Source organism: Physeter macrocephalus, chromosome 13 (genome assembly GCF_002837175.3).
Source record: "Physeter macrocephalus isolate SW-GA chromosome 13, ASM283717v5, whole genome shotgun sequence".
NCBI lineage: Eukaryota > Metazoa > Chordata > Mammalia > Artiodactyla > Physeteridae > Physeter > Physeter macrocephalus.
Window position 1 is genome coordinate 76,729,700 of NC_041226.1, and position 21,393 is coordinate 76,751,092.

General features: G+C 40.6%; 1 long non-coding RNA gene across 1 annotated transcript in view; it reads left to right on the forward strand.

Annotated features, from left to right (window-relative positions):
• The first annotated feature begins 88 nt into the window (after positions 1 to 88).
• The window catches only part of LOC114487420 (uncharacterized), a 27,707-nt gene continuing 6,402 nt past the window's right edge, over positions 89 to 21,393 (forward strand). The window contains exons 1-3 of the long non-coding RNA XR_003682498.1: positions 89 to 264; positions 1,006 to 1,145; positions 20,017 to 20,158. This is a non-coding gene — a long non-coding RNA (uncharacterized lncRNA). The remainder of the gene's footprint in view (positions 265 to 1,005; positions 1,146 to 20,016; positions 20,159 to 21,393) is intronic.

Below are 21,393 nucleotides of genomic sequence, written 5' to 3' on the forward strand. Positions count from 1 at the left end.
ATGGTATAAGAAAGCCTCAAATTTTTTTTTTTAATTGTTGGATTTAACAGACATGAAATCAATCTGTCAAAATAGTTCCTCTCAATTTCAGTACCTGTGTAGCTCATGACAGGTAGCAGTTTGGGACCAGCATCTTCGTACTGAGAAGCACAACTTATCTGTATAAACTCTCTGAGCAAGCAGGCCTTCAGTCCAATCAAGTCACGTTCACCCCGTTCCTGCTGGAAAAACAACCTGATGTCCCCGGCATGGCCTTCAAGTTGAGTAAGTCCCACTTTCCATTCCTAAAGGGCTCAGAGTTCGATGCTGAATTTCTGATGAATCAGATACTCTCTAACTCAATCCTACATAATTTTGTTGGAAGCCTCTTTTGTTGAATAATTATTTTTAAGTGTAAAATAATGAATTCAGTCATTTTAAAATGCCCTTTTCCCCAAAATCTATTTTTATAATGAATTTTTTGTTATTGAATAATTATCCACATGTATTTCAGTTCACATCCTAGATTTTTTATTTTTCTTTTTAATATATACTTGGAAATTCCCTCATGGTCCTTTCTTTATAGATTTCCTTTCTTGTTGTTCAACAAGAAAAATATCCTTGTATCTTTCCCTATGCTGCTAAACTTCACTTTGTTTATTATTTCAATGTTATTTTGATTTCTAATACTATTACTAAAGGTGATAATTGTACCTCTTAGATTATCTTGGTTCATTTACCAAGAGTATAGTCTATTTTTTATGTGGTAAAGTTGAAAATATCAAATAGTCCTAGATCCCCAGAGACCGCTTGCAAAATCTCACTTTATTAAGCTATAAAATTGAAATGTAATTATTCATTGATTAACATTTCGGTGAAACACCACCATTATGTCTGTGCCCATGTTACTTTATTTTGACCTCTATCCTAGTTCACATTTACTCAGATGATATGGGAATGTTACAAGAGACAATAAACTTTATTAGTGAAGAAATATGATGCCATTTCTGCCCTCTAATTTACCAGGCTATCACTGGCGTAGGAAGAAATTATAAAACTTTGACAGCATTTTGCTCCACGACGGTCTGTGAATTATTATCTAGCACTACGCACTCTCCTCCGTCCCTGCAAATTGATTTTTGGATGATTTGTTCCGGTTTTTCCAGGTAAGGAAAATAAGCTGATGCCTGTAAGTTCCAGGGTCATTGTTCATCCCATTTTTAAATCTAGACACTGCATTTGCCCTTTTCAAGTCCTCTAGTGCTTCACCAGTGTCCTCCATGAGTCCTTAAAAATAATGGCCAGTCACCTGATGGCTGAATATTTTAGCCAGGTCCTCTGACATAATAAGCTGTTAGTCCTATGCATTTGAAAAAAAAGAGGGAGAGGGCCCAAAGTCAACAAAATTAGACATGAAAAATGAGAAGTTACAACTGACACCACAGAACTACGAAGGACCATAAGAGACTACTACAAGAACTCTATGCCAATAAAATGGAGAACCTAGAAGAAATGGACAAATTCTTCGAAAGGTACCATCTCCCAAGACTGAACCAGGAAGAAATAGAAAATATGAACAGACCAATTACAAGTACTGAAATCGAATCTGTGATTAAAAATCTCACAACCAACAAAAGTTCAGGACCAGGTGGCTTCACAGGCAAGTTCTACCAAACGTTAAGAGAAGAGATAATACGGATCCTTCTGAACAAATCTATTCTTTTAAAATGTTTTTTTAAGTAGAAGGTAGCAGGAAGATGACATCACTAACAGGATAAAGATAAAAAACCATTTACTTACAGGAGCGTATTTGGTTCTGATAAGAGAACAGCAACCAAGCTTTGATAGGAAAACTCCATTAAATGCAATTTCTATTTTTTCTTATACGAACACCATATTGTATTCAAATAGTGGCATGCTAATGTGTGCCCCCTCCTACATGGGATACGAACAATGAATAGCGCCTGTCTCTCTTACCAGGATTTTAACCAGAACTGCAAATCCATGTGGTCCGTAGAGAGGACCAGGCTCTTGGCAAAAATTGGCTCAGGCCATCAGGAGAGAACTGATATTCGGATGCTGGGAAAGCAAACGCGTGCTCTGTGAGGGCAGAGACCCGGTTTCTGTAAGAGCTCCAGGACGTTCAGTGAATGAATGACCTCTACACAGCCCTGGAGGTCGGCTCTGCTTGGGCTCAGCCTAGGTGACCCTGTGGCCTGATCTGACCCCTGGGAGGTGTAGGTTCTTTTCCAACTTCTGTGAGGATGCTCTCAGATGCTCCCCACCCAAATCAACGCTGTGTCCTCACCCGCTGCAGGGAGGGGATTTAGTGCAGAGCTCTTCTTCGATCTCCACTCACCTCTCTGGATCACCTAGTGAAGGGCTTGGACCTCCAGGGAGGCCTGTGTCTTCCGGTGTCATTTCCAGGGCCTTTGCACCGCCGCCCCCAGTGACAAGAACCTGAAGTATGGGGACCTCACACCCATTTTTTGTATCTGTGTCTTCTGGTACCCAGTCCTGAAAACTAGATGTTGAACTAGTCATCTGGCAAGCTCAGTTAATGGGTTAATTTGCTTATAAAATATTTAAGAAAAGCATATCTGTGTCCTGAAGCAGACAGACATTTACATACGTAAGTCTGGCTAGTTGGAGCAGTACTGTTGCAAGATCCCTCCTATCTTTCCACTTCTGGGAGAAATAGAATGCTTGTTTCCTAGGCTTTCCAGACCATCTGGACTTGTGCAGGTGGGGAAGCACACTTACTGAATGAAACTCTCAGTCTCTCTGCTCAAGCCAGCCTCTCCTCCACCCCTGTCCCAGCAGCCAAAGGTGGTAGGTAGAGCAGAGGTGTCATATCCATCTGCATCCCTAAATGCCAAACGCCACTTCTGCAATGCCTGGGTGAGTACGTCATTGATCATCCATTTCTCTTCAGATCTCAAAGAGGGGCATTTAGCACATGGGGATGCATCAATCATACCCAAGTCCCTAATGATCAACGAATAGACAGTCAGATATTTAGCATACTTGGACCACAGCTCTATCTGAGGAGTGTGAGAAGGTTAGGATAGCTGGTTAATATGCTTTTGCCTTCATGTGTTCACTGGCATCCGACTTCCTTCCATCAGCAGGAACAAGGAAGTACATTTGGCCCACGTGAAAAAAAAAAGCATTTATTTTGTCTATATTGATGGCCATTCAGTGTTTAACTTTAGGTATTATTGTTAAAATACTATATAGGCATTTTTGGTAAAACCTATATGTTATGGAAAACATGTCATTACAATTGGCAGAACTTGTAGTAAGAGTTTAGTTGTAGCTACTGGGGCATCTACAGATAACTAGTTTTGTGACATCGAAAGGGAATTTAAATCTTGAACTAGAGAAAAAGAGAAATGAAAGGGGAGAGGGAAAAGCAGAGAGAGAGAGAGAGAGAGAGAGAGAGAGAACTGTTTCATTTTCTACCTAATTGCAAGAAAAGAAATGGGCCCTTGGCATGCCTTGAACTGGAGGTGACCTGGCAGGGCCCGTCGCAAGCAGCATTTTGTTATATAATTTAATGACCCTCACATACTTCTATCAAGGTGTCTGAGGCATTTTCCTACAAATCTTTCATACAAATCTCATGGTAACCTTTGCTCCCCAGTGGTTTAAATCACATTCTTAAGGGATTAAACTGTTATGACAAAAGAGGAATGTTTAGATACTGTGCTCTGCAGCTCAAAATTTGTCAGATTAGAAACTGTGTATTGTATAATCTTTAGATCAAAGAAGCTCTCTATCAAAGCTTTATGTCTACTACAATATTTTCCCAACCTTTGCTGAACCTGAATTGTTTTGGATTATCTCACATCGGGTTCACTGGGTATGCCCAGACTAATGTGCGGGGGAAAGCTTTCTTCCAAGTATTTTAAACATTTTCACGTACTAAGCTCCAGGTATCCGCTGACGGAGCCGGGCAGCCTGCCTTGACAGTCTTTGTAACTTCAGTCCCATAGGGGATGCTTTTCGAGATTAGTATGACAGATAAAACCCCATAGGGCCACCGTTTACCTTGCATTAAGAACACTGCTCACTTTCTTTAACCGGCTGACCAGAGTGCTCCGTAAAGAGGCCTTTTTATAGAGTTTTTACATCTCAAAGGATTAGGTATCATTACCCCGTTGGAAAAAGAACAGTTCAATTTTCTCAGAAGAATGGTTTGTCAGAGCAGGGCAGTTTGTCCTTATCCATCTCTAAATCCAGCAATCATGTTTCCCAAACAGGCACAAAGCAATGATCATTCAAAGTTCAAACGGCCAATTAATTTAGAATCTGCTCCCTGAATTCCTTTATGATTGTACTTCCATGAATCCAGAAAGGCAAGCGTGAGGTCAGCTTGATGGTATCTATTATAAATCTCTTTGTACATTAAAGGAATGAAAAAAAAACGATGCCATCTTTCTCTCAATGGAAGGTATGTTCAAAATCATACCTACTGATGGATAAAATGTTTTGAAGCGGCACCAAAATTAAGATTAAGTGCTTTAAAAATCACTTTTTCGATATCATGAAAAGGACAATGCAAGGCTGTAGCACGTGGTAAATATAAGTCGATTGCATTTACTTCTGCACGTAAGGCGTCTTTTATTCATTTATCATAGAGTGTAACGTGCATTGTTGGAGAGATGAATGACTATTATATTCCAGAAAAGCAGAAGACTATAAATATGAAAGCTGTTTTCTCTTTTAGACCATCATCTTTATTGTAACACGCTGGTATATTTCTCAAATGAGTTATGAGGACGGGTTTTGAAAGGGTTTTGAAATTTATTGTTACTCAGAGAATTATGTTCATCATATAAAATCCACAGGAGAAACGTCTTCTGATGTTTCGTATTAGGAAGAGTTGTGGGGTGTTTTTTAGCAACTGCTTTGCTTATAACTTAGGAGCACGGCATCTCCTGCATCTGGTCATTCCCTCCCAGTTTTCTGACTGCTGGAAAATTTCAATCTAGGTTTGTGTGATCTGGCTTCAGCAGGGTGTAGAGGAATTTGGGGACTGCCTTTGTAACCTAACTTCACTCTCGATCCCATTTTACTTTTCAACCTTTCACGTTACCTTTAGATTATTTTTATTACCAGTCTTAACTTAATTTTGTTATATGGTACACATCTTTGTAAGTTAACGTGCTCTTGGGAGCAAGGAAAGGGTAAGGCAGAAAAAAAAAATAGGGCTTATTTTTTTGTACATAATCATGTGAAATAAAAGGCAAAAGTTGAAAATGTGCAGATATATGATATCAGTAGAATATGACGTTGCCCTGGTCTAGAGTGGATCCCAGGATACTCTCCTGTTTTAGCAGGAGCTGCACATCAATATAAGCCCGCCCAGAGCCCCCCAGCAGTGTCAGGGACCTTGCCTTGTCCTCCAAACCAGCCAGCTGGGCAATGATAAACCTTCCCCTCCAAAGATCTGTACTGTAAGAAGTTTCACGGTGTCAGAAAATATCCTCCTTGTTCTCAAGGATGCAGTGCTTTACTGAGGGAGACACTGAATATACAAAAGTAGAATTCGTTCCGTAGAACTAACATTGATGTTGATCTAGACAAAACTAACTAGTTTTGCAGAGATATCTTTGTGTCTGCAGGTAAAGGAGCTTCTGGGATGGTTGAGGAGAAAGGAACTGGGGAACTCTGGGGAGACTGCTGGAGTCTTAACTCAGGGGTCAAGGAGAATGCAGGAAGCAGTCAGTAGGGTACCAGCCACGCCTGGAGCCTGGACGGCGCATCGAGATTTAGAATATCTGGCTTTTCCCCAGGTTAGGGTCATTAGAAGGCTTAGCTGATTCAGTTTGGGAAAATGTTGTTCTTGTTGTTTTCTGAATAAAAAATGGAAGAGAGGTTCACAGTTACAGAATATAGGAAATAACCACTGACTAGTTTGAAAATTAACGTCCTTAACAACTCTGATTTATTAAATAGTATTTTGTTCTTGCTTTTCTTCTCGTAGCCCCTATTACACATAATCCTCGTGGCCGTCTCGAGATGTAGTCATCAGTATTCCTGATTTACAGATGAAACAAACACACAGAAACACTTCTGTACTGTCCCTCAGCAAATCACGACAAAAGCACAGCTTGAACCCAAGTCTATCTGATTACAAAAACCGTAGTCTTAACCACTCTGTGACGTATTTCATGGGGTGTGTTATGTTGAGTCCCATGAATAAATGCTACTTTCATGCTGTTTTTTTAAGCTGTACTGAAATTGATAGACATTGCTTCCACTTTTTGGCTATTATGAATAATGCTCCTCTGAACCCGTGTACAAATTTTTACGTGGGCATACATTTCCATTTATCTTGGATAAATACCTAGAGTTAGAAATGCTTGATAACATGGAACTCTATGTTTAACATTTGGATGAGCTACCGAACTGTTTCGGGAATGGCTTCACCATTTTCTCCACATCCTTGCCGTCCTTGCCTTCGTTATAGTCATCCTAGTGTGTGTGAAGTGGTGTCTCGTTGTTGCTTTGATTTGCATTTCCATAATGGCTAAGGATGTTGAGCATCTTTTCATGTGCGTATTGGCCATGCGTACACCTTTGCAGCCTGCCCCTCCAAGGAAGTTACCATAGCCCTAGACTGGAGAGTCTGGGAGAGGGGAGTCTGCATGCATGTTTGAACCCATCTGGAGTGGCACTTCCGCCACGGTGAGCACACGACTGGGGAGGGAGTGGGTGGTGGCTCAAATGCCACAGACTCCTGGCGCCCTTACTGAGATTTAGTAGATATTCTTGAATAAACGTTTCTCTTTTTTTTTTTTTTTTTTTTTTTTTTGCTGTAGGTCCTTAGGGTACTTGCCAGGATTTTGGTTATATGTGTATGTGTGTGTGTGTTTAGTAATTTCCCCCATTTATGATTATTTTACTAGGAAAATTGTTCACTGAGCTCTTCACACTGTCACCTCTGATTATTTTTTAATACTAACTTCCTTGATGACTCATTTAGCTTGAGGTCAATCATAGCTGTTACTGGACCCTTCTGCTACTGGATCCTCAGATTTTTGGATAGGAATTGGATTTCCTTGATGTCTAACTGATTTTACATTTACATGTCAATGACATGTACTTCTGATTTCCCTTTGTCATTCAGCCTCGAATTTACTCACATTGTTTTATAAAATCACATTTCCGATTGATATGGCGATTTTTCACTTTACATCTGTATTTTACAAAGTGTTAGGAATTCTGCCCAATGTAGCATGTAAGGAATCATAAGAAGTAATCCTTTCAGCAGCCAACAGAATCTTGCAGTAGCTTCTAAATGTATCTCAACCTTTGATGATTGGGTTCTCTGTTCTTCCACGTAGATCATTAATATGTAAGTCTAGTGGCATGGGTTCTACGGTCATTTTTATGGTATAATCCAAATTCACATTGTGCTCCTAGCTGACTATCTTTAGTACAGGACACTTCAGGAAAAGGCTTAACTACACTCTCTCAGTACATAGAAACCATATCACACACTCTCATCAACCAGCAAACTCGATCATGATAGCGCTGCAGAGGTCAGACTCCAAAGCCTTATCAATGTTGACTGTCCATGTCTATTGTTTTCCTTTTGCTGATGTGGCTGCCAAGCTCTCAGTGAAAGAAAATGTACCATCTTGCCTCATTTGCTTTTTACAAAGCCATTTTGAGTGTTTGGTGGTGGCATGCCCCTGCAGTGCTTGCAGACTGAGGATTTCTGTGCATATGTCCCTATGTGTGTGCTGAGGATGTGCTGGGGTGATCAGAGGGGAGAGAACTTCAGGGGGATCGTAGCCCCACTACCAACCTGTGTCTGTGGCTACATTTTGTACCTGTGGCTCTTTTCATTTCTAGATGTGTCTAGAACGCGTAGGTATTCAATATATTTGTGGAACTAAGTTAATAGACTCGCATCCAATTTTCAAAAATAGCTTATTCATCCTTACATTATATCATTCCTGCTTATATTATTAAATTTAGTTTTATCAATTTTATCATGTATCAGCATCATATTTTAAGCACTCGCTAAATTATATATATATATATATATATTTTTTTTTTTTTTTTTTTTTTTTTTTTTTTTTTTGCTGTACGCGGGCCTCTCCCCGCGAGCACAGGCTCCGGACGCGCAGGCTCAGCGGCCGTGGCTCACGGGCCCAGCCGCTCCGCGGCACGTGGGATCCTCCCGGACCGGGGCGCGAACCCGCGTCCCCTGCATCGGCAGGTGGGCTCTCAACCACTGCGCCACCAGGGAAGCCCTAAATTATATATATTGATCTTATAAGTTTTCATTTCAATTTTTCCTCTTTCGCCTTCTCTACCTTATAAGATTTTATTGCTGCCTGAGACATCCTTTTATTGGGTTGGCCAAAAAGTTCGTTTGGGTTTTTCCGTCAGATGTTACCGGAAATACAGGTTCCTTCCCCTTACACACATGCACACAGGCACACACACTGTTCCCCACTCTCCGCTTTTATTTCATTACGGGGTGGGTATGTGTGTTGTGTACGGAGACCCTCAGCAAGGTGACATCAGGGGTCTCCCCTCTTCCAGCTGCCAATGGTGCCTCTTCAGCTTTGATCCTGAATGTCAGCCCAGAGTTACAAAACAATACTAATGAAAGCCACCTCACAAGTAAGTAAAGGATGAATAAGAACTCTGTAGACAGTCAAAAAACCTCTTAAAGGCATTGAAATTTGTGTTTGTGGCAAAATTATAAATGGTGGGCTGTCTCGTGTGGTTAGAGCATTGGCTGGAAAGACGCCTTGGACCTCATTTGTAAAAAGACTTTGAAAGCCATTGTTGGGGTTTTGTATTTAATTTGTAAGAGGGCAATTGGGAAAGCCATTTTTGTAGAAGTGGGTGATGTTATCTCAGCCTGTTTTACATGGATACCACTAATACCAAGGAGAGATGGATAGCAGACCAGAGGGAGAAAAAGCTGGGGACAGGAAGATAAATGAGGAGTTTGCTGCTGTAGTCTAGGACAGATAGTACGGGTCCCCGAACTTAAGCAGTGCCTGTGAAGATGGGGGTAAATCATTGGCCTGAAAGTTCCCCAGAGTCAGGGAGACTTAGAGGGGCCTTACTGGGTTTCTGTGCAGCAGAGGAGCTGAGGCTGGCTCTGCGCTTTCTAGTTTGGGTGACCGGGTTTGTGGTGACACCACTAACTGACACATGGAAGGTATGAGCTCCTTTGATGTGGCGTTTGAGATAGCACAGCTATGAGGAAGAGTCTAACGGGAACTTTAAAATATGATCCTCTGAGAGGGAATAAGTGGCTGAAGAAATAAATAGAGAATTAGCGTAAAGTTGGAAATTGAAGACACAGGATGGAATCGGATTTACTTAGTCACCTGATCTTCAGCTTTCTCATGTGAAAAACGGGCTCTAGTTAAGATTTCATGTGTAACCTGTAAAGACGTCTAACTGTTTCTAGATCAGTGGCAGTTGGCTAGTAACCAGCTGCCCAAATTGCCATTTTGTAAGCTCCTTATAGCAGGGGGTGAAGACTGGAGAAAGTTGGAGTTGGTTATTTATGGATGAGTCGGGCATCAGTGATCTTTTCCCTGATACACCCCACCAGCCCCCAAATCCTGCTTCCTCCCTCTCCCGCCTTGGTTGACAAGCTCGCTCTCGCCATGTCACCACCCCACCGAGGCTCTTTCTAGATCTTCTCAGTGACTGTCGAATTAAGCAAACACCAAGTCCTCTGAATGGCTTTTATTGTCACCCACACCAAGACCCCAAACAACTTTCCCTAGTGTCTTTCTCCCCTTTTCCTCTACGTGTCCTATGTGATAGGTCAGTGCTCAAACCCTTCCGATCTTTGCTCGATCTCAGTTCTCCCCCCCAAATTGCCACTCACTGCCTTCTTCACGCCCAGGCTTCACTCACTCTTCACCACCAAAGACTCTGTCCTCCTTACTTGAGTTCCCTGGGCCCCGAGTACATCTCTTCTGGTGCTTATAGCCTGTATTCTGGGTATTTGTTTATGATCCTTAATAGGCTGCGCGGCCCGAGAGCGTTTTCCCCCTTCTTTCCAATCCTTGCCAAGCCTGGGACATTGGTCTGCCCAGAATGACTGCTTGAACGCGGGTTTAGTGAATTACACAGGAGCAGAGTTCTCTGGCTTGTAAATTTGGTTCAGTAGGAGAATTGGGGCTCTGGGGGTGCTCAGGCCCACTGTCTCCCATGCCTAGATTTCCTTTTTTTCCCAGACATTGCTATTCCTCCTGTAAACTCATCTCTTCCTCGACACTCTGGCATATGAACTTTAAAAAGAGGGGAGCTTGGTCCCTTTGAACATTTTTCCTTCCCATTTCTTTGAAAGCTTACAATGGGATGATTTACGTCTTGATTATATAGCATTTCATGCCACATTTTATAACTGGAGATTCAATTTTTTGCTTGGTCTTTCATGTTCAAACTATTATCTCTTAAACAAAAATAAAATGGCTCACCATCCAAACATACTTAGCCATGTAAATAGAAGAACTTAATCACATGAGCATTTTTAATCAAACTGTCTCGGTAGTCTGTCAACACTGGTGACACCAACAGGGCTACAAGAAAAGCTATAGAAACCCTATATTATCAGAGAAATGCACTGTGTGCTTTGCAGTTTAATTTGGCAAGAAATAGCAATTATACCATCTGAACATTTCAACAGAGGGACTTCTAGGATTACTACTGCAGTGATTCCATTTTTTATGACTCTTTCTCTAGTTTTATGGTAGTTTTATTTCTTCAGTGGAAGCATTTTTAGGTCTAATAAATTTTTGCAAATATTAGAGCATTTATTTAATAAAATAAAGCAAGTTCCTTTGCTTTGATGTTGCCCACAAAAGCATGTCTTGACCTGTTGGGCCATAAAAAATACTAATGAGTTTGTGATTTGTCGTGAAATCTTTGGGACCCAAAGAAATGTGTTTTAAGAAACAAATATGTCTTGAACCTTCTAGAATACCTTCTCCTCCTTTGATTTAGAAAAGAGAGTAACATATTCATACTCGAGGGAATTTAGAGGCCTCTCCTTGAGGTGAGCTGAAATAAGATTTCAAAACAATGTTGGGCTCTTTATGCTTGTGTAGCACAAAGATAATTATTTGTCATAACTGTTGTTGCCTGAGGGAATGTTAGAATTAGGGAATTGTACTTTCAAGTGGATATAGTTTATTACTTTCTGCATTATTTTAAGCTTACGTCAGTAAGCTTCCCTTTAAATAAAGGGAAGTTCTTTTTTTTTTTTTTAGTGAAGATAACAGGTTTATGCACAGTAGCCACTATTCTATTTTTTGAACTTTTCAAATTTTACAATAAGGTTAACCAAAACACCTCTTAATGCAAATACAGCAGCACCTGGTAGCCTATTTTAGGCCTCTGTGATTGACTGTCATCTTCTCGGTCATTTATTCCACTAACCAAGATTTCACTGTGGATGCACATTCTTCAAGACACTGGGTCAGATAAGACTTTCAGAATTTTGGTTAGGACTCAGTCTGTCCTGGAGAAATTTACAGATTCTGGGAGAACTGACCATTTTTAAAATTCATTTATTTCCCCACTTGTCAAGGATGAATGTCATGCCCATCAGGCTTTAGTTCAAGAGTTTGTATTGACAGCTGGTTATTGACTCAAATTGAGATGGGTAATGTTTTGTCATCTCATGTTTTGGTAAAAGTTTTCATTGTGTGTGAATTACTCATCCTTCAGTTATAATCCCTCTGAATGTTTCTCATCAGGATCATGTGAGGCCCCTTCTCCTCCATTTTTTTGAGAGTTCCTGGGTTGACAGCCAGTGTGTTTACTGAGCAGCTCTATGTGACCATCGTATAGACGTAGGGTAAAAACTACCACATCATCTGGATGGTTATAATCTTGTTTAAATGTTGACAGATGTGATATCTATGTAATATATATATTTACACATGTGTATTATAAATAGTTATACACATCTGTGTTTATTTGTCTTCATATGTATTATGCCTCTTTCTAAATGTTTAATGAAACATTTAATCAGACCTCTTCAAATGAAGATATTATATTGGAAAGGGTGACAATTACATTGTACATAAACAGTACTTATTTTTACATTTAGAACCTAAGAGAGAAAACTCAGAAAGAAATAAATAACCAAGGTTAATTGCACAAAGTTAATTTATATTTGTTTCTTTATTTAAAAAGACATGTAAGACATGATTATTTGATCAAAAACCTTAGACCATGCCAACATTTAGAGTAAATAAGAAGATACAAAAAATCGTGGATCTCAGCTAGGTGATAACTTTTTATCAGATGATATCATTCTAATTTAATATCATTAGGATACATGAAATATACATGTTAAGCCCATGGATATGTAATTCCCTATTAATGTAATTAAGATAATATGGTGTCTAACCAAACTCTCCCAAAATGAAAATGCTCCTGAGACTGTAGTTCACAGATCATTTGGAGCTTTAGGAGTTCTTTGTTACATTGTCTCTTTGTTTACATCTTGGATCCAAACTTCTCCGTGAAAAGCAAAAGCATTATATCCTGCATTTCACCCACCAGCTTCAAAATGTTAATTACCTGTTATTACTTAGAAACCATTATAAAGAATTGATTAGATAAGTTGGCCCCGTTATCTGCAAAATTGACCTTACAATGGAGCTGATTTGATTAAATGGCTTTAGGTTGCAGTCAATAAATAATCTTGGTGCTGAAGAAACTGTCTTAGGCCAGCCCTTGGCCGGAGGCCTGTACCAAATAACATGTCAAAACCTTACTCTCTCTTTGCTCCTCCCTCACCCCGTAGCCGCATCCTCACTGTCTAATTAAGAGAGGACACAAAGGCTCCATATCTGTGATAAAAAGTAAAAACAAAGCCAACAACATTCAAAAGGAGGTTCTTGAGTTTATAAGCATTTTCTGGTTGGTTTTAGATGTGAATGCAAGTAGAACGGTCCCCTAGTCAGTGGATCTCAAACTTGCAAGCGTATCAGAATCTGTGTGGAAACACAGATTGCTGGGCCCCAGCCACCTGAGTTTTTTCTGACTCAGTAGTCTGGGTGGGACCTGAGAGTTTGCAGTCCTAACCACGTGCAGGTGACATGGATGCTGCAGATCCCAGGCCCGCGTTTGAGAACCGCTGCTCTGATTACTTGCTGCTTCTGGGTTCCGCTTGGAAACAGTCAGTTTTGCCTACTGTTTTAAAAACAGTAGTCGGAACTATACTCAATATTATGGTATAACCTATAAAGGAGAAAACTCTGAAAAAGAAGAATCTGAATTGCTGTCCTATACACCTGAAACTTACACGATATTGTAAATCAACTATACTTCAATAAAAAAATTAAAAAGGAAAAAATTAAAAACTAAAAACAGTTGTGCTGTCTTAAAGGAAGGTTTTTCCTTTCTTCATTCCAAAAAGGAATCGCATAAATGCTGTTCATGCATTTTGTTGACTTTTGTGGTGCTGGTCTAGGTTGCTAGATGAAATACAGGACACCCAGTTAAATCTGACTTGAAGATAAACAGTGAATAGCTTTTCAGTATAAGTATATCCCATGGATAAATTTGCTGAATTTGGAAATCCTACACTGAGTTATAAAAAGTTAGATCCTAGCCTATTGTTTTGTCCTGAAGTATAATCTTTCCAGTTAAGCAAATTACCATCTGAATGGAAAAAATATGTATAGTCTCTGATGATATTAAAGTTTCCTTGATATTTGAAAGTAAAAATAAAATCTGAGGTCACTGTGTATTTTAAATAATAAAGCTGCAAATTTGAGGTGATCACTTTTAGCTCATTTTATTCTCCTTTAATGCCTTTTAAAAATGGTTCTCCCCAAATTAAGGCAAGTGCTACAGTGGTGAATTAGCAATCGGATTTCACTTCAAGAGGTTTAGAACACACTACAGCTTTGTAGAGTGAGAAAAGCAGTGGCAACTGTGGAAAGTCAGAGATGTGGCCCCGTTATAATCACAAGTCACTGTGGGACTTTGAGGAAGCCAGTGGTCCCCGTTTTCTAACTCGTAAAGAGGATTGCAAGGGATCAAGGCTGCACATTTGGTAAATATTAGACTTCAGAAACTCAATGTTGAATTGGGGCTCCTTGATCACCGTCAAGCTGATGGATGACAATCCAAGTACAAAGGTGTCGCCCGTGTGGTTTTCAAATGATGATGGAGTAGACGACCCTGATTCAGATTGATGCATAACTTCTAGTAACACTGGTTGGCATTTTAGGGGTTAACAAGCATCAGACCTATGAGTTCTTAAATGTATCAAAATTCTCTGGCAAAGCTCATGTTTTCGTCTTCCCTTCCATGCAAAAGAACATTTCTGGTAGTCAGAAATTGATTGCAGTATGCTCTGGCAGGCACCCATGTGCTTCTTATTCACTGAAAAGAGAATGAGTTATTATTAGGAAGCCAAGCGGTGGCCATGGATTTGAGAGATTTCCTTGATATTTTTTTGGCCTCAGTACGATTCCTTCAGTTGTTTGACATGACAAAGACATGTACTTCTATCTTTCCAGTATCGAGTCCACAGTGTGTTCTTTTTGGCACAAAAGCTAACAACTGAGCCCAGTATCCATGACTTGAAAATATATCTTCTGACTTTTTCCTCTGTAGTGCTTAACGTTGATATAGCTTTTATTTTTACAGAGTGAAAATTTGAGTTGCTCCCAGGTTGAGAAATATTTTCCATGAAGGGCTATGGAAACTAAAAGAAAAATGACGTTGACTTTGGTATTTAGGTACTTATACATGAGGAAAAGCTTTTAGGAGATGATTCCTTAAAACAGTGCCAGCTTTCCAGGATTTCTTAGTAATCATACTCTAGCCTACAATTAAAAAAAAAAAACCTGCATCTAGCTTTTTGGACTGAAAGCCAACTCGAGCGTTGTTTTGGAACATCCCTATTGAAGGAGCTTTGCCACTAGGATTGCTGTAAATGAGGCAGCATTTGCCAAGCTGCTCAAGTAACACCCCAGCTGCACAAGTGTTCCTGTGTCTTTCAAACATTTTCACAAGAAAACAACCCATTTATTTCTTTGGTTAAAAAAAAAAAAGTTCTTATTGCCAATCCACTCAAAGAAAGCTTTGGAGGAAAACTCCTGGTACATAAGAAGCCAATTTCTTTCTTCCTTGTCTCCCTGAGTTCACTACAATTTGGACTCTACCACCACCATCCACCCCAAAGCCATCATTGGCCTCCACGTTGCAAATCCAGTGGCCTTTTGAGTCCTTGTGTTAGTTTTCTCTCAGTAGCATTTGATAGAGATGATACACTGCTTTTTTTTTTTTTTTTTTTAATTTATTTGGCTGCTCTGGGTCTTAGTTGCAGCGCATGGGATCTTCATTGCGGCATGTGGGCTCTTAGTTGAGGCATGTGGGATCTAGTTCCCTGACCAGGGATCAAACCCAGGGCCCCCGCATTGGGAGCACGGAGTCTTAGCCACTGGACCACCAGGGAGGTCCCGAGATGACACTCTGCTTGAAGACGTTTTCTTTTCTTGGTATCTGGGTTGACTTCTCGTCTGGGTTTCCTCCCATCTTCCCAGCTGTCCCTCCGCAGGCTCCTCTGTAGATTTCTCCATCTCTCTGACCTCTACAAGGCTCAGAACTTGTACTTTCCTCTTTTCTCTCCAAGCCCTGGGTGAGCTTATGGCTTTAACTATCATCTAGATTTATTTTCCAGGTTTGTATCTCTAATCCAGACTTCTCTCTCTAGACCCAAGTGTCCAACTAACTTCTTGACATTCCCTCTTGGCTCCCATTCTGAAAATAGGTAATAGGCCCCTGATATTTCCTGATACTTGACCTCACTCTCAACGCAATTCCTTTCAGGTGAGGGACCCTATTCCTCCAGTTGCTCAGGCCATATGCCGTGGCATCATCCTTGACTCCCCTCTTTTTATTTTTTCTCAATCCTTGGGCCATCCTATCGAAAGGGTCATCTCAACCCCCATCCTGGTATTTTATATTCATTTTTATTCCTTAGCATTTAGGAGCATCTAATATATTACATATTTACTTTTCATCTTATTGCCGGTCTCCCTCCAGTCAAATCATTCTATCAAAGCAGAGATTTTTGTTTTGTTCACTACTCTATCCCTAGACCAGGGACAGTACCTGACGAAGAGTAGTTGCCAAATAAATGTTTTTCTGAAAAAAAAAAAATGAGTGAATGAACAATAAATTACATTGAAGATAGGCTTTACTAAATTTTAGTGTGATTAACACAGTTAATAAATATGATCAGTAAATCTCAGTGAAGTAGCAAAATTATCTCTTTTAACCCCAGATACTGCAGTGGGAGAACGAGATTGTTAAAGTTGGGAGGGATGGAGACAACCGTCATCACAAACATATTCCTAAACAAATACTTCATTTATGAAATTCTAGATAATATTCCACCCAGGAATAATTCTATCTTTGCACAAACCAGAGAATTCTATAAAATTTCTCTTACGTATTTTATTTTGTCACCATCGTTTTACAACAGGTATTTTTTTCAGAGGGCATTAATATTAGAGCAGATTAGTTTTTCTGGCACTTCAAGGATATGTGGAACAGCAGTTAGGAGGAGAAAGTGCTGAAATGACAGAAATTCAGTAGACGAAATCAATAAAATTTAAAGACAACTTTGAAATGAAAGGTGGATTGAGTACCATCTGCAATTAACATATCCACCCTTATTAAGAAATTTGGCCAAGTCACAAGACCACCGGGAAAACTAACCAGAGGAACCAAAACAAGAAGAAAGACTTTCTTAAGGCTGCGGATTTATTTAGTGGCTGGTCATTCCTTATGGCTTCATTCCCATGTATTTTTTCTTTAGTATTCTCCTTAATATGCTTCGTCATAGTGTTCCAGTGGCCTCAACTTTCTTGTCATATATGAGGCTCAGCTCAAAAGAGCATGTAAAGTATTGTTAAAGGGGGGATCTTGAACTGGGTATGCAGTTACTACCCTACACGCATTGGGGAAAGAAAGGAAAAAACACTTTATTACAGAATGGCAACCAAATAAGACCCATGGCAAAATGCTAATCTTAATTTATAGCTAGATAAGTACCAGAACTAGTGGCTGGAGCCATATATGTTCAATCTCATCTAATGCTCACCCTAGGACATCATAGGCAATTGGCATGGTGAGAATATGAAGGTAAAGATGTTGGCAGTGAGTCTGAAGGCTAATGATTAGCTTTAGTCAGCACTAAGAATTTGTTTTTCAAAGCAAGCGAGATTCGGTTTGGAAAGGAAGGTGGGTTTACCATGGTAACAGGCACTGTCTACAGCTCATGTTTTCCCGATGCCCTGGAGATCATTTGAGTCTTCCTTCTACTTATATTTCCACGGTTTCCTACATTGTAAGATTTCTTTCCAGGACCACCGTTCTTGAATAAGAGCATGGCAAATCGTTCCTGGGTTTCGGCAGTAGAGAAAGAGAAGCTACCAAAACAAATCTTAAGGGAGAGGGCGTTGTACCTGGGAAGGCAGGAGATTAATTGCTGATCTGTGATTCTTTGTCATCCTCAACTCCACCAATGTAATCTAGATAAAACGATCTGGTCCAGTGACCTGTATGCATTTGACCATTGTTTGCATGAGAAAGAATATCTTAGGACGAAATAGCTCAATTTTGGGAATAGTTCTTTAGAAGATCCATGACTTTTTTCTTATCGGTAAAATAATAAGACACGCCTGCTTCTCCCAATGTTTTCATAAATTTACCAACCAAGAGGCATAACGGGCATAACTTCTTCCCTCTCTTTATCTTTAGCTCAGCCTATCTGTTCTGATAGGCTTACTGGGAGATACTCCTCCCCCCTTCCTCCAGAACAGCTTCACTTCATTCAACAGGTTCTTTGAAAGAATTTGGTTCATGGAGGTTATCAGCAGTAGAAAGTCTACTCCTTAAACCAGACTTCTTTTCCTTCTCTGTCTTTTTTCTCCTACCACCATCCCAACCCTGCCATGTTGCCTTGTGTAGTACTCTGCACACACAGAAGGCACTTAACATATGCATTTCATTGAGTATTTAGTAGCATCCATGAGGTATGTCGTTGCTATTATTGCTGCCAATAGAGGGGGAAAAAATGAGAGGGTGTTTTACAGTAACGTGGTGGCATCACAAAGTTCACAGATCGATTTTCCTGTTGAAATGTTTTTAAATTAATGTGTGACACTTCACTGGGTATCATTTTGAACACAGCTATAACTTCTGAAGAAAATAAATCACCGAATCAGACAATGTTTATTAGCCAATGTGCTGTTATTTCCTAAAGCACTGCTTCCATTCGTGATAAAATTGGCAGCCAGGGGAGATAAAGAGAGTATTTGGAAGTGTTTCATCCCTGGGTCCCAGATGAATTGCAGAAATACAGTGTGTATTACATGAGAAATGCTGTTCTTTAATTTCACTGTGATGTTTTAGAAAAGTACTGTTTTTAAAATATTAATTATCTTTTCTCCAGCTGTTTAATTAAAACATTTCATGATTAGGATAGTATGAGGGAAGGGAGCATTCATCCATTTATTCTCCTCCTTCCTTTCACCAACTAGCTCCTGATGTCTGCAAAGTATTAATTTGTTTCTCATCCTTCTACTTTTCCATGTTCTATAATAATTATGCAACTGGTCGCGCTGCCTTCTCCCCCATGATGGGCAGCATATCTAAGTTTTATGATAGCTTTTCTGTGGCACTTGGGGAAAGATAAAAGAGCCTGTCCCATGGCAGGCGATCGAGGGCTAATGCATCACAGCGTAGCTATGAAGCAGGCCGGAAGGATGCTGTCCTGTCGGGATCTGCAGGTTCTCTGTAAGGCAGGCCTTCTCACATTGCTTCCACTTTCCACCTGAACTTGCTCAAGAGCCTGTGGGGTTTTGGCTTTGCCATGCATGTGGGATTTGGGAGCTCAAACAGTACGTGTCTCAGAAGCAACAATAGGGAGCCAGTAAGAGGTTTGTCTGGTGGCCTGTGCCTTTCCAGTTCACTCCTCTCCTCCTACTGGAAGCCAACAGGTCACTTCATCACAGCCCTCGGCAGCCCCCCAGACCCATCCCTGAGAATCTTGCAAACATCCGATTTTCTGGTCCATTATTCCCCTTCTCCCTTTTTCCTCCCCACCTCATAAAACTGCCGCGATCAGCAAAGACGAAGAACAAATGCTCAGTGATACAGGAGATGATCTGTGATTTGGGGCCGGAGCGCGAGAAGGGTATCTGGTGAGTCTGGGGTTATCGCAGGGAAGGGTCCTACAGCAGACCGCTTTCTCTTCCGGCGACCATTCGCAGTGAGATCATTCAGTCCCCTTGAGAAGAGAAATGTAAATGCAGAACATAAGTATTTACAAATAAAATGCATTCACCTTCATCGAGAAAACAGACATTGCTGCAACACGTATCTCACATTTCTAAAAGGTGATGTGAACTTTGCGCTTTCTGAGAGAAAGGGTGCTGATTTCCCTGGAAAACTTGACCCGTCACCTCCTTTTCCCTCTGCGCCCTTAGCCCCCCGGATAAGATTTGCTCTTGAGACACTTTCAGTATTTTGCGGATTTCATTTCAAATTCAGAACTCTCTTTTTCTTAAAACAATTTATCGTAAGTATTGTTTGATGCATCTTTTGTCAGGAACACGCTACAGAGTAAGGTGATCTCCTCGTGTTGGGTCTTCCAGGTATACCGGGGGGGTGAATTACCTGGCCGCCAGTCTGCATGGGCTGTGTGGGATGCTGGTGGCACCCGGGTAGCGCAGTGAACGCCCCGTAATCCCCCCAGACTGAGGTTTCTTCCTTTATTCATTATTCAGAGCTTCCTGCAATAAGCACTTCCGCCGTCTTTTAACCTCATCCAAATGTAACCTCGCAGTCACGATTCCACACAACGTGGACAAAGTGTGCTGTGTCACAAGAAGTTGGCCTCTGGGGAAATTGTTATTGTCAGGATTGAGCTGAAGCTAAGATGGCTTAGAAGGGAAATTGGTGAATAACAACATTTCCCTACTTTCATTTGCCTCACAGCTGGGAGGAATCAGCTCCTTCTACAAGCCCAGGCTGCTGCTGGCCAGCTGGCAGGGAGCATCGCAGAGCAAGAGTGCCAGATCCTTAACAGCTGTATTACTGCTTATCCATCTGTAGCACAAACCATATGCCAAACCCCAAAGTAAGTGGGGAGGGGATCCCTTTAGAAAGAGATTTTCAAAGCCGCAGAGAAAAAGCATTTTCTCCTGTAGCGTGCAGGCTTTGATCTCATATTCTCCTGCTCCTTTATCCCTTCTTTACCCAAGCTGGACACCCTACATCCTTTACAGTTGATGCAAAATAGTAATGGGGCATTTTGCTTGGTCAACTTCGGGAAGTCATTTTTCAGGTAACTTGTAAAGAAACCTAACACCTGTTTGCATTTTTTTCCAAAGAATCATATAATCATTTAATTTGGAAAAACCTCTCATGATCTTTAAAACTTTGTCATAATGTTTCATCGTAACACCCCATTTAGAACTGTCTTTGAAAAGCACAGAATAAGTACCTTTAGGAAATATTCCAAGATTTTCTTCATCATAGTAACTTTAGAAGTTTATAATTGACAGTTAAGGAACACCAGATCCCAATAAGACCCTCTAGTCCCTTTCTTCCCTTCCAAGGTCATGGGGGATCGTGAGACTTGAACTTGTGAGGCAGTCTGAGCAGATATTTCATTTTACAAAAGATGCCCGTTCAAGTAAATGTGCATTCTAGAATGAAGACTGTTGAGAGTAAGTCAGTCACTTACAGAAATTATTTCCTACTGGAAATGAGAAGAAAATGTTTTGTGAACATCTCAAAATACAGATGGCAAGGGGCCAGTGACCACGAGAATACGGAAGTGCTCCCGGGGTCACTGAGAGATGGCAGAGCCGCGCTCTGACTCAGAACCCAGCTGCCTTTGGAGCTGGTGGAGGGTCTCCCGTGGACACCCTTGCCATCCTGAGCGCTCACGGCAGTCCTTGTGGAGGCGATGGGAAGAGCTAAACCTTCCTCGCATTTCCCCCCCTTTATCTGCTTTCCATTTTCATTTCTGAGTTTTCCCCCATTACTATTAAGAGCAATATTGCACGTCTGCTTTCTGCTTTACTGTTTAAAAAGTGTCTATTCATACAACCCTCAGAATGGGAGAAAATATTTGCAAATGAAGCAACTGACAAAGGATTAATCTCCAAAATTTATAAGCAACTCATGCAGCTCAATAACAAAACAACAAACAACCCAATCCAAAAATGGGCAGAAGAACTAAATAGACATTTCTCCAAAGAAGATATACAGATTGCCAACAAACACATGAAAGAATGCTCAACATCATTAATCATTAGAGAAATGCAAATCAAAACGACAATGAGATATCATCACACACCGGTCAGA